Below are 14,135 nucleotides of genomic sequence, written 5' to 3'. Positions count from 1 at the left end.
GATCATTCTCGAAGGTGGCTGCACTCAACAGCGGATTTTCCATGCAGACGAAACAGCCTTCTATTAGAGAAGATGCCCTCTAGGACTTGCATAGCTAGAGAGGAGAAGTCAGTGCCGGGTTTCCAAGCTCCAAAGAACAGGCTGACTCTCTTGTTAGGGACCTAATGCAGCTGGAAACTTCAAGCTGAAGCCAATGCTCTTTGACCATTCTGAAAATCCTAGGGCCTTTAGGAGTTATGCTAAGTCTATTCTGCCCGTGCACTGTAAAAAGAACAGGAAAGCCTGGATGACAGCACATCTGTTTACCACATGGTTTACTGAATATTTTAAGTTTACTGTTGAGGACTACTGCTCAGCAAAGATTTATTTCCAAGTGTTACTGCTCATTGACAATGCACCTGGTCACCCAAGAGCTCTGATGAAGATATAGTACAAAATTCATGTTGATTTCATGCCTGCCGATGCAGCATCCATTCTGTAGCCGTTCCGTAGATCAAGGGATCATCTGGACTTTCAAGTTTTATTATTTTAGAAATATATTTTGTGAGACTATAGCTGCCATCTATGGTGATTCCCCTGATGGATCTGGGCAAAGTCCACTGAAAACCTTCTGGAAAGGATTTACCATTCTAGATACCGTGATTTCTAGGAAGAGGTCAAAATATCAACATTGATAGGAGTTTGGAAGAAGTTGATGAATCCTAATAACTAGAACCAAGGGAAAGCAACCGCTAACATTAATTTAAATTTACCAGTTCCGAGGCTCACTCCAACCACATCCTTTCATTTGACCTTTGTACCAAATCTGGGGGTGGAGGCACCGCTGGCCTTTCTATTTCCACACATGAAATACACCAGGTACAAAAACTTACGATCTGTCTAAAGTCTCAAAGTCAGTAAAGAGGAGATCTCAAATTCCAAATAGAACAACCTGCCTCCAGAGGTTATACCCACCATCACTACACCATACACTGAGAGGAGAAAGAGCCCAGATTCAGCAAATACCCACAACATCTGTGTTAATTACATATACCACACAAAGATGTTTCCAATTCCATCCAAGCCTGATTGCACCTATATGCATGGGAACTGGACGAGATTTAGACATTTTGGTTGCCGTTCTAGCCCTCCAAGATTGTATGTACCTCTTTCAGGCACACAGAGATACTGGACCTTCATGGATAATGACCAGACACTTTTTTTTTTTCTTTCAAAAAAGCAGAGGAAAAAAAAAATAATGACACATTTTTAGCAAGCAAGGAGATGCCAGAAGGTAATTGCTTTCCAAATTACTGTAAGTTATAAATGGATCAATGATTTCCTCTGGAGTTGGAATCAACAGTAATTAGCAATATGCAAATCCCACCCTGAGCCCTTTACTGCCCACAATGAAGGGGGAGGCGCCCTAAGCAGTCATTTGCATTCATCTGGAGGAGGCCCAGATGGGTGCACCCCAATGGGGTTTGCAGGCTGTGAACTGAAGGAAAGTGGAGGGGAGCAAAGTAAATCTCTGTCCTGCTGAAGTTAGGGCCGGGGGTCTAGGGGTGCTCCTCAGAGCTCTTCTAGCAATAGTCCCGGCCCTGTCCCCAGGTCAGCAAAGAAGAATCTGGATCAAATGTATAGTGAATTGGGGGAAAGGTGTGGAAACTGTCAGGATTAACTTCTGTGTGGCATCGGTACGTCTGTCCCCTGAAGGAAGAAGTTGGCTGGGGTGGGAGGAATGAGCCCTGGAAGAAAAGTCCGGGAGCCTAAGCACCAGTCCTGGCTCTACTCTACTTGCCTTGTGTCTGGAGCCAGTCGCCTCTCCTTGCAGGTGCTTGTGAGAAGAGACAATTGGACCAGGTGAGGCTCCTTCTATTCATTTATTCATTCACTACAAGCACTTCCTCTACCTATTGTGTGCCAAGCACTAAGAACAGAAACCCAACTAAAACTTGTTCCCACAATCAGCAGCTCTCAGTTTGCCAGGAGCAAAGAATGTGTAACAAGATCATCTTTATTTTTTTTTTTTAAGATTTTACTTATTTATTTGACAGAGAAAGAGAGAGAGGAGAGAGAGAGTGTGTGTACAAGCAGGGGAGAGGGATGGGGGAGAGGGAGAAGCAGGCTCTCTGCTAAGCAGAGAGGCCCACGAAAGGTTTGATCCTAGGACCCTGAGATCAAGGCCTGAGCTGAAGGCAGATGCCCAACCCATTGAGCCACCCAGACACCCCAGCCAGATCATCTTAATGATGGATTCTAAGTATCGCAAGACACATATGAGTAGGTTCACTCCAAGTGAATCGGGACAACTTCTTGGAAGAGGTGACATTTCAGTTGGGCCTCAAAGAATGACTCTGTATTTCATTTCCAAGCAATTCAGTTGTAGCTCCATCTGGGGCCACAGAGGGTTTAAAGCAACACTCCTTGAGCTTTTCTGAACACACAAATCATTGGGGAGCACATATAAAATGTCCATTCTTGGAGCCCATCTCTCACAGGGTCCCATCGGTCCATCTGGGACTGGGACTGAGAATCCGCATTTTAGCAGGCTCACCAGCGACTCGGGGACAGTAGGCCTGCGGGCCACATTCTGAGAAAGGACTGGTGCAATCCTTCCTGATTCTATCTGTATTGTTCAAAACAAAACAAAATCCTAAGGGCTGCTTTCAGATACTTGACAAGACACTTGACATTTGACAACTCCTGAAACCTCCACATGGGCGTCCCCTCCCAAGAAGCAAACTACCCACTCCTGACACCAGTGGTGCCACCAAAAGCCATGAAGAGCCTCTTCAGAGCTGAGTGCCCATATTCCATTCATTCTGTGCAAAGGGCCAGGGACTCGGCATCTGTCCTCCAGAGGCACCCCTGAAGCAGTCTGGGAAAAGGTTCCCAAGCCATTCAGCTGGTCCCTCCCTGCCGAGTGGTGACCAAGCTCCCTGAGCTGGACGTACCTCATCTCCTCCATCCCCGCCCAACAGGGTGCCTGGTGCTCCCGTCTGGGAAACAGAAGGCATGGAGAGCATTACGGTAGAGAAAGCCGGACTATCCTGAATGGAGAGCTCACCGCCTGATCGTCACCTGGCTGGCTCGCTCCACATGGCCAGGCGGACCTCAGCTAGATGTCATCGCTTCTGGCAGGTCTCACCCGACCAGCCCACCTGATACCTCGCCAGTCTAGCCTCGTCTGGCCTATCTGGGATGGCCCTTCAATGATGCTCCCCGATCTACCATGCCTCCAGGTCCAAATGTCTTACACGGTCTTCTCCCCTGGATTCCAGGCTGCTCCTGAGACCCGTTTAAACCACAGAACATGGCAGAGGTGATGCTGTGCCTTAGGAAGGCCTGGCAGCTCCCTCTTCTGTGCTGGTGGAAGCCTGGGACCCTGATTTAGGAAGTCCAACTCCCCTCCTGGAGAGAGTAAGTGCAGGTGCCGCACGGAGAGTGAGAGGCCCCGAGACGACATAGAAAGAGAGACTCCGCCAACCCACCAGCCATGTAGCCACACAGGTGACCCTCAGCAGGATGTGCAAAGGAGCCCAACCTGTTGAGCTCAGCCCTGGTTGTAGGACTGTAAGCAAACGGAACAGGGTGTGTGTGTGTGTGTGTGTGTGTGTGTATGTGTGTTTTAAGACGTTATTTATTTATTTGAAAGAGAGATTGAAAGAAAGCATGAGCAGGGGCAGGAGTGATGGCAGAAGGAGAAGCAGGCTCCCCACCGAGCAGGGAGCCCTACAGTGGGCTCGATCCCAGGACCCTGGGATCATGACCTTAGCCAAAGGCAGACACTTAACTGGCTGAGCCACCCAGGCGCCCCAGGTGTGGTATTTTAAATCACTGAGTTTTAGGATAGTGTGTTACACACCAACTGATACCTGATACCTTATCCCTCTGTTTCACCTTCTTCATGCCATTATTACAAAGAAACAGAAAGTCTCTGACCGCCTCCTCTAGAAGGTAGGCTCCCCGGGAGGAGGGGCTGGTTGCTCTATGCTGCATCCCCACCCGCTGAGCCTTGCCTGGCACAGAGCCAGAGCTCCCCAGTATTGGCTGAATGAATTCACCACCCCTCCACTGAACCTCAGGCTGGACCGGGGAAAATGTAAGCTAAGAATCCAATGCCCTTGAGCTGATGCTGCCAGAGGGAGAGTCAGGAAGACGTGTTGATTGTCCATTAACAAACTTCGCACGCATCCGAGCAAACTTTTAAAGGCTAAAGAAAAACCATTAGTGAGGAGTTTCATGCTTGTTCAGAAGCACCAGAAACAGCTGGCTTTCGAGCAGCAGCAAGACTGCAGCTCCCCAGGGGTCGCGGGACGCAACAGCCGAGACCAAATGGCCCCCGCGCCTGATCTCTGCACAGTCCCGGAGCCAACAGCTGGCCTTCTGTGCTCCCTTCCAGCGTGCTGCGCTCCGCTCCGAGCTCGCCCACCCTGAGAAAGGACATTTCCCCAGCAGACCCTCAGCGGCCACCTCCTGCAGAGCACAGCCAGCTGCTGATGCCAGAGGAAGCCAGGGGTCCCCTCCAGGGTGCACAAGCTGGCTACATAGGGGACAAAGGGAAACAGTGCAGGAAGATGCCTCCTGGCTGCTTTTTGCACAAACGGCCCCCTGACACCAAGCTTCTGATTCCCATTTGCAAGCTCTTCTGGTCTCTTTGTCCTTCCCTCCCTGTCTATGTTGGTGAGAGCCGGAGGGAACTTTCTAGGCAGCAAGTGGCTGCTGGAAAACATGGGAGTGTATAAGAGTGCCATCTGCCAGGATCTTTGGAGTCCCTAAATCAGTTGACAATGGGACTGGGGGAGAGGTGGGACCTGGTCCACCCCCATATCTTGAATTTTTCTAAGTTCCCTTGTCTTCTCTTTATGGAGATTCTCTCAGCACTTTTTTGAAAGTTAAATTAGGTGATGTATTTCAAGTAGCGGTTCTCACACATTGCTGCACATCAAAATCATTTAGAGGACTTGCTAAATCACAGATTTCTGGAGCTCATCCCAGAGTTTCAGTAGGTCAGGAATGAGGCCCCCAAATTCCACTGCTAACAAGTTCCCAGATGATACTGATGGTCGTGGCCCAGGGACCACACCTAGAAAGCCATTCACATAACATAGGCGAAACTTAAACATAAACATCCGTACATAGACACACACACACACACACACACACAATACATGAATTCAGATTTTTCTGGAATTTTCCCAGTTTTTAGTCAATGGAAATTATAAATCATTTTAAACTGTCCCTTCTACAGGTCTCCAAGGGCTATCAAGAAAGCAGCCTTGCAGCAGAGTGATTATAAAGGAAAGCAGAGAGGAAAGGATAAATATTTCAAAGGCTCAGAAATTGGTGTTCCTCATAGGACCAGAAAGAAGCCTGGGAGTGTCTGGAGAAGAGGAAGAGGAAGCACGCATTTTCTGAATGCATTAGCCAGGGAGAAGTTTGAGGCGGAAGTGGGCTTTGGGGACTGGGGATAGGGAGTTGTCAGTGTACCGGGCTCGAAAGAACCTCTTCCTCCAGCTCTACAATCCGGTGATCGATTTTGTTTCACAAGCACAGCAGGTTCAGGCCCTCAGACCTCCCTCCACACCTGCAGAATCAGGGTCTGCGAGGGGGCGCTCTGCAACTGGGGACACACCATTCCAGTTCAGAATGCTGCGCAATTAAGGAGTTCCTCCCTGGGGTGACGCCAGTGTCCTTAAGGATGCAAGGGGCAGGCAAAGGGCAAGTGGGCACTTTGTGGTTCATGCAATCAGAAGATTGGGACATTTGGGAAGATGAAAAAGTTCTGGAGATGGCTGGGGATGATGAATGCAGAACAACAGGAATGGACTCCACGCCACAGATCTCCACCCTTGAAAATGGTGAAAGTGGTACATTTTCTGTTACGTATACCTGACAATGATTAAAAAAAAATAAAGACCCATCAAGAAGATAAACGTGCAATCAATGAGATAAGTTGGATCTGATTAGTTACAAGTTATCCTCTTGATGTTGTCAAAAGGTTTTGGATGGAGTGCAGAAAGACCGAAGAGACTGTTTCGCGATATCTCTGCCCACTTGTATGGGTGGTCTGATTCTAATAGCATATACTGAATAAGGCAAAAGATCTTCAGGATAAATAGGAAGCAATATTCCTGGTGCATAGCCAACACCCTTTGTTTCTTTTCTGGGCTCTCCGACAGTATTCTGATCTACAGTGGGGGCTTTCTCAGGCAACACCCTTCGCCTCCCCCTGTCCCCAGGAGGCCCTGGTTCCCGCAGTGCCTGCGGCTGGGAAGCTTTCTGTTGTAAATTTCTACACCCAACACTCCACACTCCACTACATGCTCCACTCCCCTGGGAGCAGAGTCCTATTTGGCCGCCACAGATCTGTTCCCCAGAACGTCATATGCCAAACCAATTGAAAAAAGCAGAAGTTCTAAACCTGCAAAGCAGAAAAAAGCAAATGACCCCCTAGGGGATCCCAAATTCCAGGATCCCCCAGCCTGGCAAGTAAATTGTCAATGCCATCCACCTCCTTCCCCCAACACACACCTGTTTATAATGAAAGTGTTAAGTCAAACATAGGAAATGCTCTCATTTTGCCCAGGAACGGAAGAAGCATTGCCTGCTTACGCATTCCAAGATCATCGAGAGGCTCTGTCTGGTCCCACTATAAAGGAACCTCCTCAGCTGAATAATGGTGGAGTTCTCCAAATACCACGCCTCGCACCCTCTCCCTCCTCAGTGCCTACTGGACCAACCAAATCAAGGAGCCAGCACTCAATTACATATGGCCTTGAGTCTTTTCCTGGCATAAATCACTTGACAGTGATGCAAAAGGTGTGGGTTTGGTAGCCAGAGAGCTTCAGGCTGGAGATGCGCCCTGCACCTGCCGGCTGTTCAACTTTGATTCTGAATCTTGAAATCAGCATCTGTGCTCAGAATTTAAGACACATAAGCAATTAAGGTACAGAACTGAGAAGGGGAGCCGAGAGAGTGCTCAGCCCTATTCAGGCACCCAGCAGCTACCCTCTGAATACACCGCAAATCTTCCAGACACTGAAGAGCACCTGCTCTCCCCTGCTCCCCCAGACCTGGTTTTCAAGCTTGGCTGCACAGGATAGTCTGAGGCACAGCTTCGGATGCTCAGAGAGGCTGGAGGGAGCCTCAAGTGTCTATCCTTTTAGAGCTCTCCCAGCCATTTCCCTGGAGCAAACAGCACAACACAGAGTTCAACATATGTTCAACAGGGACTTAATCAATCGATAGAGATGCAGAGTTCTGTGATCCTTATGATGGACAGGGAGGGACAATTCCTTGCAGGCATCATTATTATCAGGTTCCATTGTAATCGCGAGAAAATTCCATAGAATATTAGATGCCTTCACATGAGCATTAACTGAGCTGCCGAACACTCAGTCGTAAGGCCAAGGGTCCCAGCAAAGTTGTTGTTAATTATTCGACAGCAGTGTCTCTTCCCATACTGAGACGCCTTATTAGAGAAATAACCATCTTCGCCGAGACATACTTTGTTTGCTGCAGTTGTGAAAAAATAAAGAGGCCGTGGAAGAATTTGGGGAGGAGAGCTGAGAGGCCCAGTGGTTATAAATAGATGGCTGATGGTTACTAACGTTGACGGCAGAGTCACATACATAGAGAATGGGGGGGGGGGGGCTCATTAACTACAAAAATCATTAGCAGAGAAAGAAAGAAGGAAAGGGGAGGGCTGAAAGGAGAGGTGTTGAGCTGCTAAGGGAAGGTCATTTTGGAGGAGACGGAAATCAAAAGCTGGAGCAGGTTCCACGGGTCACATCTCAAGGGAGGAGCAGAGAGCTGGTCATCTCTCACATCCCTCCGCGGTTTTCCACAAACATAAGGCAAGAGGTTGGAATGTTCATTCAAATGCCTAGGGTCTCTGTCTTCCATACCGATGTTCAGGGTCGTATGGCAGCACTTCCTGCAGGCACAGGGGTCTGCAGAGTTGACCCTGACCCTCTCCATGCCATCCATGGACATGAGAGGTCTTCCATGATCCAAACAGTAGTCAAGCCAAGACTCAGAATGGAGCCAGGGAACCAGAGGAGCCCACATCCTAGCGGATGCCTGCTCCCCAAATCCGAGCTCCTTCTTGGACTCTCCAAGTTCTCCTGGGCCCTGCCATTGAGTACAGACCGCACTGACTCCTGCCACATCCCAGGACCTAAGGAGGAAGGTCTTAAACAAGGTCTTGACTTGATTCATTCAGCTAACCCATGCTGTGCTCCTACTCTGTGTCAGCAAACAAGGAGGTACAGACACAGAGGATAATGTCAGATGAGTGAATGAGTGCTGAATCTTAATAACAACTTTAATAAAAACTGGCATTTGCTAAACCCACGTCAGATGCTAGGCTCTGTGCTAAGGGCTATCTATTACCTTTTCTCCTTAGCCCACAAAGAAAGCATTATTATTCCAGTTTTACAGATCAGGAAACTGATGTTCAGAGAATTGAAACAGCCAGGCCATATAGCATATAGGAATGGGTAGAGTTGAAACTGAAGGCCACAGCTGCCTGCTCCAGCATTTGAAGGGCTCAAAACCTAACTGAACAATGAGGTAAGCATACAGAATAATAGACGAAAGAACCAGACCATGCAGACACCAGCACGAGTGGGACCAAGGAGGGAGAGATCATGGGTGGGAGAGGCCAAGGGTGCTCTGTAGTAGGGCAAGGTCAGGGTCCAAGCACACGGCTCTTCCCCACTCAGAAGAACCCATACATGTTTGGCCAGCGGTTTCCTAAGGTTTGATTCTGGCTGCCTTTCCATGTGGAACGTGTACCATCCCTGAGATCTGATCTCAGTCTGATTCACTGTTCACACAATAGTCATTTGCTCAACTCCTATCGATGTCCTATGGAGATCCCTGTAAAAGATTATGGGCCCCCAGGTAAAACCCAACCCCATGGTGAATTTATATTACAACATTCTGCTTTATTTAAAAGCTACAAAAGGACTACTTAATATATTTGAAGATTTGTGTGCATGCTCATGTGTGTCCTTGTATAAAAATATACCTAAACACAAAGCCCTAAGCCCAGGGTGTATAGAAGTTCCACATTCTCCCTCAAAGCAGATAAGCAGGTGACTTACAAGAAGCAGTGGCTTTGGCTACCATGTTTATGAATAGTGGCCATATTCGAATAGCCAGAGGAATATTGAAAAAGAAAGCCAAAGTTGGTGGCATCACAACTCCAGACTTCAAGTGCTATTACAAAGCTGCTATCATCAAGACAGTATGGTACTAGCACAAAAACAGACACATAGATCAATGGAACAGAATAGAGAGCCCAGAAATAGACCCTCAACTCTATGGTCAACTAATATTTGACAAAGCAGGAAAGAATTTCCAATGGAAAAAAGACAGTCTCTTCAACAAATGGTGTTGGGAAAATCAGACAGCCACATGCAGAAAAATGAAACTGGACCATTTCCTTATACTACACACAAAAATAGACTCCAAATCAATGAAAGACCTCAATGTGAGAAAGGAATCCATCAAAATCCTTGAGGACAGCACAGGCAGCAAAATCTTCGACTTCAGTCACAGCAACTTCTTCCTAGGAACATCACCAAAGGCAAGGGAAGCAAGGGCAAAAATGAACTAACTACTGGGACTTCATCAAGGTCAAAAGCTTTTGCACAGCAAGGAAACAGTTAACAAAACCAAAAGACAACTGACAGAATGGGAGAAGATATTTGCAAATGACGTATCAGATAAAGGGCCAGTATCCAAAATCTAGAAAGAACTTATCATACTCAACACCCAAAGAACAAATAATCCAATCAAGAAATGGGCAGAGGACATGAACAGACATTTCTGCAAAGAAGACATCCAGATGGCCAACAGACACATGAAAAAGTGCTCCACATCACTCAGCATCAGGAAAATACAAATCAAAACGACAGTGAGATACCACCTCACACCAGTCAGAATGGCTAAAATTAATAAGTCAGGAAATGACAGATGCTGACGAGGATGCAGAGAAAGGGGAACCCTCCTACAGTGTTGTTGGGAATGCAAGCTGGGGCAGCCACTCTGGAAAACAGCATGGAGGTTCCTCAAAAAGTTGAAAATAGAACTACCCTACCACCCATCAATTGCTCTACTGGGTATTTACCCTAAAGATACAAATGTAGTGATCTGAAGGGGCACGTGCACCTGAATGTTTATAGCAGCAATGTCCAAATAGCCAAACTATGGAAAGAACCTAGATGTCCATCAACAGATGAATGGATAAAGAAGATGTGGTATATATATATACAATGGAATACCATACAGCCATCAAAAGAAACGTAATCTTGCCATTTGCGACATGGATGGAACTAGAGGGTATTATGCTTAGTGAAATAAATCAATCAGAGAAAGACAACTATCATATGATCTCCCTGATACAAGGAAGGGGAGATGCAACGTGGGGGGTTTGGGGATTTATAAATCCTTTATAGGATTTTCCCAAGGATCCTTCATAACACCTACCCACATCCTTCCTTGAGTAGGAGAGAAGGAATAACAGTACATGTAGTATCAAAGGTGGGTATTGCCATAGCCCATAAGATCTAGAATGCCTATAAGGGAGTAGTAAGCACCCATACCTCATCACCCAACGTGGAAAAGGGGCTGGAAATGGGTTTCAGAAGACACGATTTCTTCTCTGGACCAGTCCTGACTCAGATCAGACCTCACATAGAACTGTCAGTCTCTGTAGGTAGAATGCATCTGAACTTCAGGCGAGAACTGAGCAGAAGGTACAGGAAGAGATTCAAGGAAGGGTTTGCTTCCTATGCCCAAGTACCACTGAAGACTTTGAAACCCAAGTAACCCCAGGAGATACAAAATCCCACACCCCAAACCAAGCTCTATCCCATCTGGGTTCATTATTAACCTGCGCAGACTTCCTTCATGAGCATCACAGGACATCAAGATGGTAGAAAGATCTCCGGGCTTATGTATTTCACAGCACTCACCGTAGCACATACCCCCGCCAGTGTCTATAACGCAGCCTGATGAGTCACAAACCTGTACCCCTGGGGCATATAACATATAATAGATTATATGTTAATAAAAATATTATATGTTAATAAAAAAAGGAAAAAAAAAAGATGGTAGAAAGTTCTGTCATATGGCAGAGGAGGTGGGAGAGGAAAGGAAATAGAATATGTACTCATTGCCAGGAATGTTGGAGCCAAGTGGGTCTGCTGGAGATGCCTGCTTTCAGAGAACATCAGTGTATTTCACAGTGGCTCTCGCGGATTGTTCTGGGAAACCTCGCTCTTCTGAGATGCACTGCTGTGCCTTTGTTATCAGAACAGGCCTTCCTGGAGGCAAGTCCACATCCTCTGATGCCCCATTCAGAGAAGGCTTCTTGAACATGAGGAACCATGGCAAGTCCCTTCCACCTTCACTAGCATGTTCTCATGGAGTCCACGAGGCAACTCTGCTCACGGGGGAGATTTTTAGACCACCACATCAAGGAACTGGGTAGCTGTAATTAAATGTGTGTGGGGGTGTATGTGTGTGTACAGCCAGAAGCTACACACACACACACACACACACACAAATACAGCAAATGGCAACATATAAATACCCATTTGCTTAGATGCATAGATAAAAAGATACAAGCAGATGAATGGGGAGCATGGTCCCACGTGGAGCCGAAGCAGTATCACCGCTGGGACTCACAGGTGTTTTGGAATATCTGACAAATTGGTCGTTAGGAGAACTGAGGAGTTTCCAGCAAGGAATCTCCTGAGGGAAGAGGGAGATGAGGAGAAGATTGACCTAATGTCAAGTCTTCAAGGTGAGAGAGAAGGCATGATTCTGCTGAGAGTGCAGAATGTCACCATCCCTGTCCTTGCCCAGCCCCTAGTGGTCTCACTTGGGCCCTCTTAGCTAGCATTAGAGAGCATTATGGGAAACAGGTAGTTTTGGGTGTATTCGCCTATTTAGCCTCTAAACAATCCTGAATCAGGTACCACTGTTTTAGTCCTACTTCACAAATCATGGTGTTAAAGCTCAAAGAAATCAAGAAATTGCTCCAGCATGGACAACTCCCCAGTGGGAGAACGAGGCTTCAAAGCCTAATCAGTTTGAACCCATTACCCAGATTCTAACCTCACACCATCCCGATCCCCTGGGGAGAGAGGGCCTTCAATAAAAAATGAAAGAGCAGGACGCCTGGGTGGCTCAGTTGGTTAAGCAGCTGCCTTCGGCTCAGGTCATGATCCCAGCGTCCTGGGATCAAGTCCCACATGGGGCTCCTTGCTCAGCAGGGAGCCTGCTTCTCCCTCTGCCTCTGCTGCCACTCTGTCTGCCTGTGCTCGCTCTCCCCCCCACCGATAAATAAATAACATCTTAAAAAAAAAAAAAATGAAAGAGCCCTACCTCTGGCTGTTTTTTAAGGCAGGAGCTTCGGGCAGAGCTGCTCTGGGAAGCACAAAGTAGAGACAGCTATTCCCTCAAACTGTGCCACAGGCTGCCATGTGCTAGTCCCTCGAAGGTTCTGGGCATTACCAATGCTTCCGTGGAAGGGCAGGTATTCCCAGAGGGAGACTGGGATGCTCTGTGGCGGAAGGTGGTGGAGGTGGGGAGAAGGCAGTGTCCTGTGGTCATGTCCAGCAGAGGTGGACAGGCACAGATGGCCCAGGGACAGCAGAGTCCAATAGAAACCTGCAGCAGCTGACCCGACTTGCTTATGAGCTTATAAGACCCGACTTGCTTATAAGCTTCATAAGAAACTTCCTGGGAACACCTGAGGGGCTCTGGCAAGGACTGGGGTCTTGCATTAGCAAGAGGGGTTGTGAGCCAAGAAAGCATAGATCACTGGTGATATGACCCACTTTTCTCATCTAGTCAACCCAAGGGAGAGGAAGAGAGAACTATCAGATCTTTTTTTGACTGATCCTGATTTCTTTCAAAACAAAAGGCTAAGTTAGATGGGAAAAAAAAAAAATTAATTGAATAAAATGTGCTTCAAAATGAGGGTAATCGTTTCAGTTACCCAATGCCACTCTCCCCCTAAATCATCCTCAATATTGATGAGAATCTTTGGCTTAAGTCTCTCCAAGCATTCTGACCCTCTCTGACCATGCAGGGAAATATCTACGGGCTCTAGGAGAAGAACCCCCAGCCCCGATCCCTCAAGCCAGGGGGGGTTATATCCCCACATCCACCTCCACACGAGCTCATGCGTACCCATACCATGTAGACAAGACAGGGTTAAAGGTTCTGCTTTTTCTCAGCAGATGCCATGTGGAAAAGTGCTGGCCTGGCACGGCCCTGTGGCTTCAGCCATCAGGCAGGGTAGGCTAATTAGTCAGTCTGAGATCCATGGGGGAAATGCTGATGAACTCAATAAGCAGCAAGTGCCTGGCCCCCAAGGGTGGGGGGTGAAACTATATCAGAACAGAGGGGCAGCAGTTCTGAGGGCGGGGGAAGGACAAACAGGTGCTCTCCAAGGAGCCCTTTACCTACTGACCTCTTCAGCCTTTATTCCAGAGATAATTTTCAAGCAACATTAAAGAGGTCATACCCAGAAGCAGACCCATAAATATGGAGAACACGCTGGTGCTTGCCAGCGGGGAGGATGGGCAGAAAGGAGTGAAGACGAGTGGGAGTTGCAGGCTTCCAGTTACAGAATGAAGGAGTCGGGAAGGATGAAAGATACAGCATGGGGAATTCGCCCAATCACTACCTGGTACACCCGAAACTAATGCAACATTGTGGGTCAACTCTACGTCCATTTAAAAAGGAAGCATAATTTGGAAACTTGAATTGTATGATTTAAAAACAAACTGAAAAATGAAGATGTCTTACCAAGCACGAGGCACTGTGGTCATGCTTTCCTCAGACACCCGTGCCTTTGAAACAGGGGAGGAGTGGTGACAGACGGATGATGCCAAAAGTCCCAGAGCTTAGCACAAGGGACAAAATACACTATTAACCCTGGAATGTTGGTTCTCTATCCCATGGTGCAGGAGCAGAGAGTATGGGCATATTATGGAATACAATGCAAACTCTGCAGAAGGTTTTTAATTCCATTTTGGGGGGAATTAAATAGGCTCCATGCCCAGTTTGGAGCTCAAGGGAGGGCTTGAACTCATGATCCTGAGATCAAGACCTGAGCGGAGATC

The 14,135-nt window shown here is 47.4% G+C and overlaps 1 long non-coding RNA gene across 5 annotated transcripts in view; it reads right to left on the bottom strand.

The window, feature by feature from the left end:
• The window catches only part of LOC116573216, a 65,221-nt gene that overhangs the window by 43,584 nt on the left and 7,502 nt on the right, over window positions 1-14,135 (bottom strand). Inside the window, exon 3 of one of the 5 annotated variants that reach the window (XR_004278661.1) lies at window positions 10,889-11,030. The exons of the other annotated variants lie outside the window; for them this stretch is intronic. This is a non-coding gene — a long non-coding RNA (uncharacterized LOC116573216). The remainder of the gene's footprint in view (window positions 1-10,888; window positions 11,031-14,135) is intronic. 5 annotated transcript variants of the gene reach the window in all.

The sequence above is a fragment of the Mustela erminea genome, chromosome 14 (genome assembly GCF_009829155.1).
Source record: "Mustela erminea isolate mMusErm1 chromosome 14, mMusErm1.Pri, whole genome shotgun sequence".
Lineage (NCBI taxonomy): Eukaryota > Metazoa > Chordata > Mammalia > Carnivora > Mustelidae > Mustela > Mustela erminea.
Note: the sequence above shows the minus strand (reverse complement) of the source record. Positions and strands in the feature narration are given on the sequence as shown.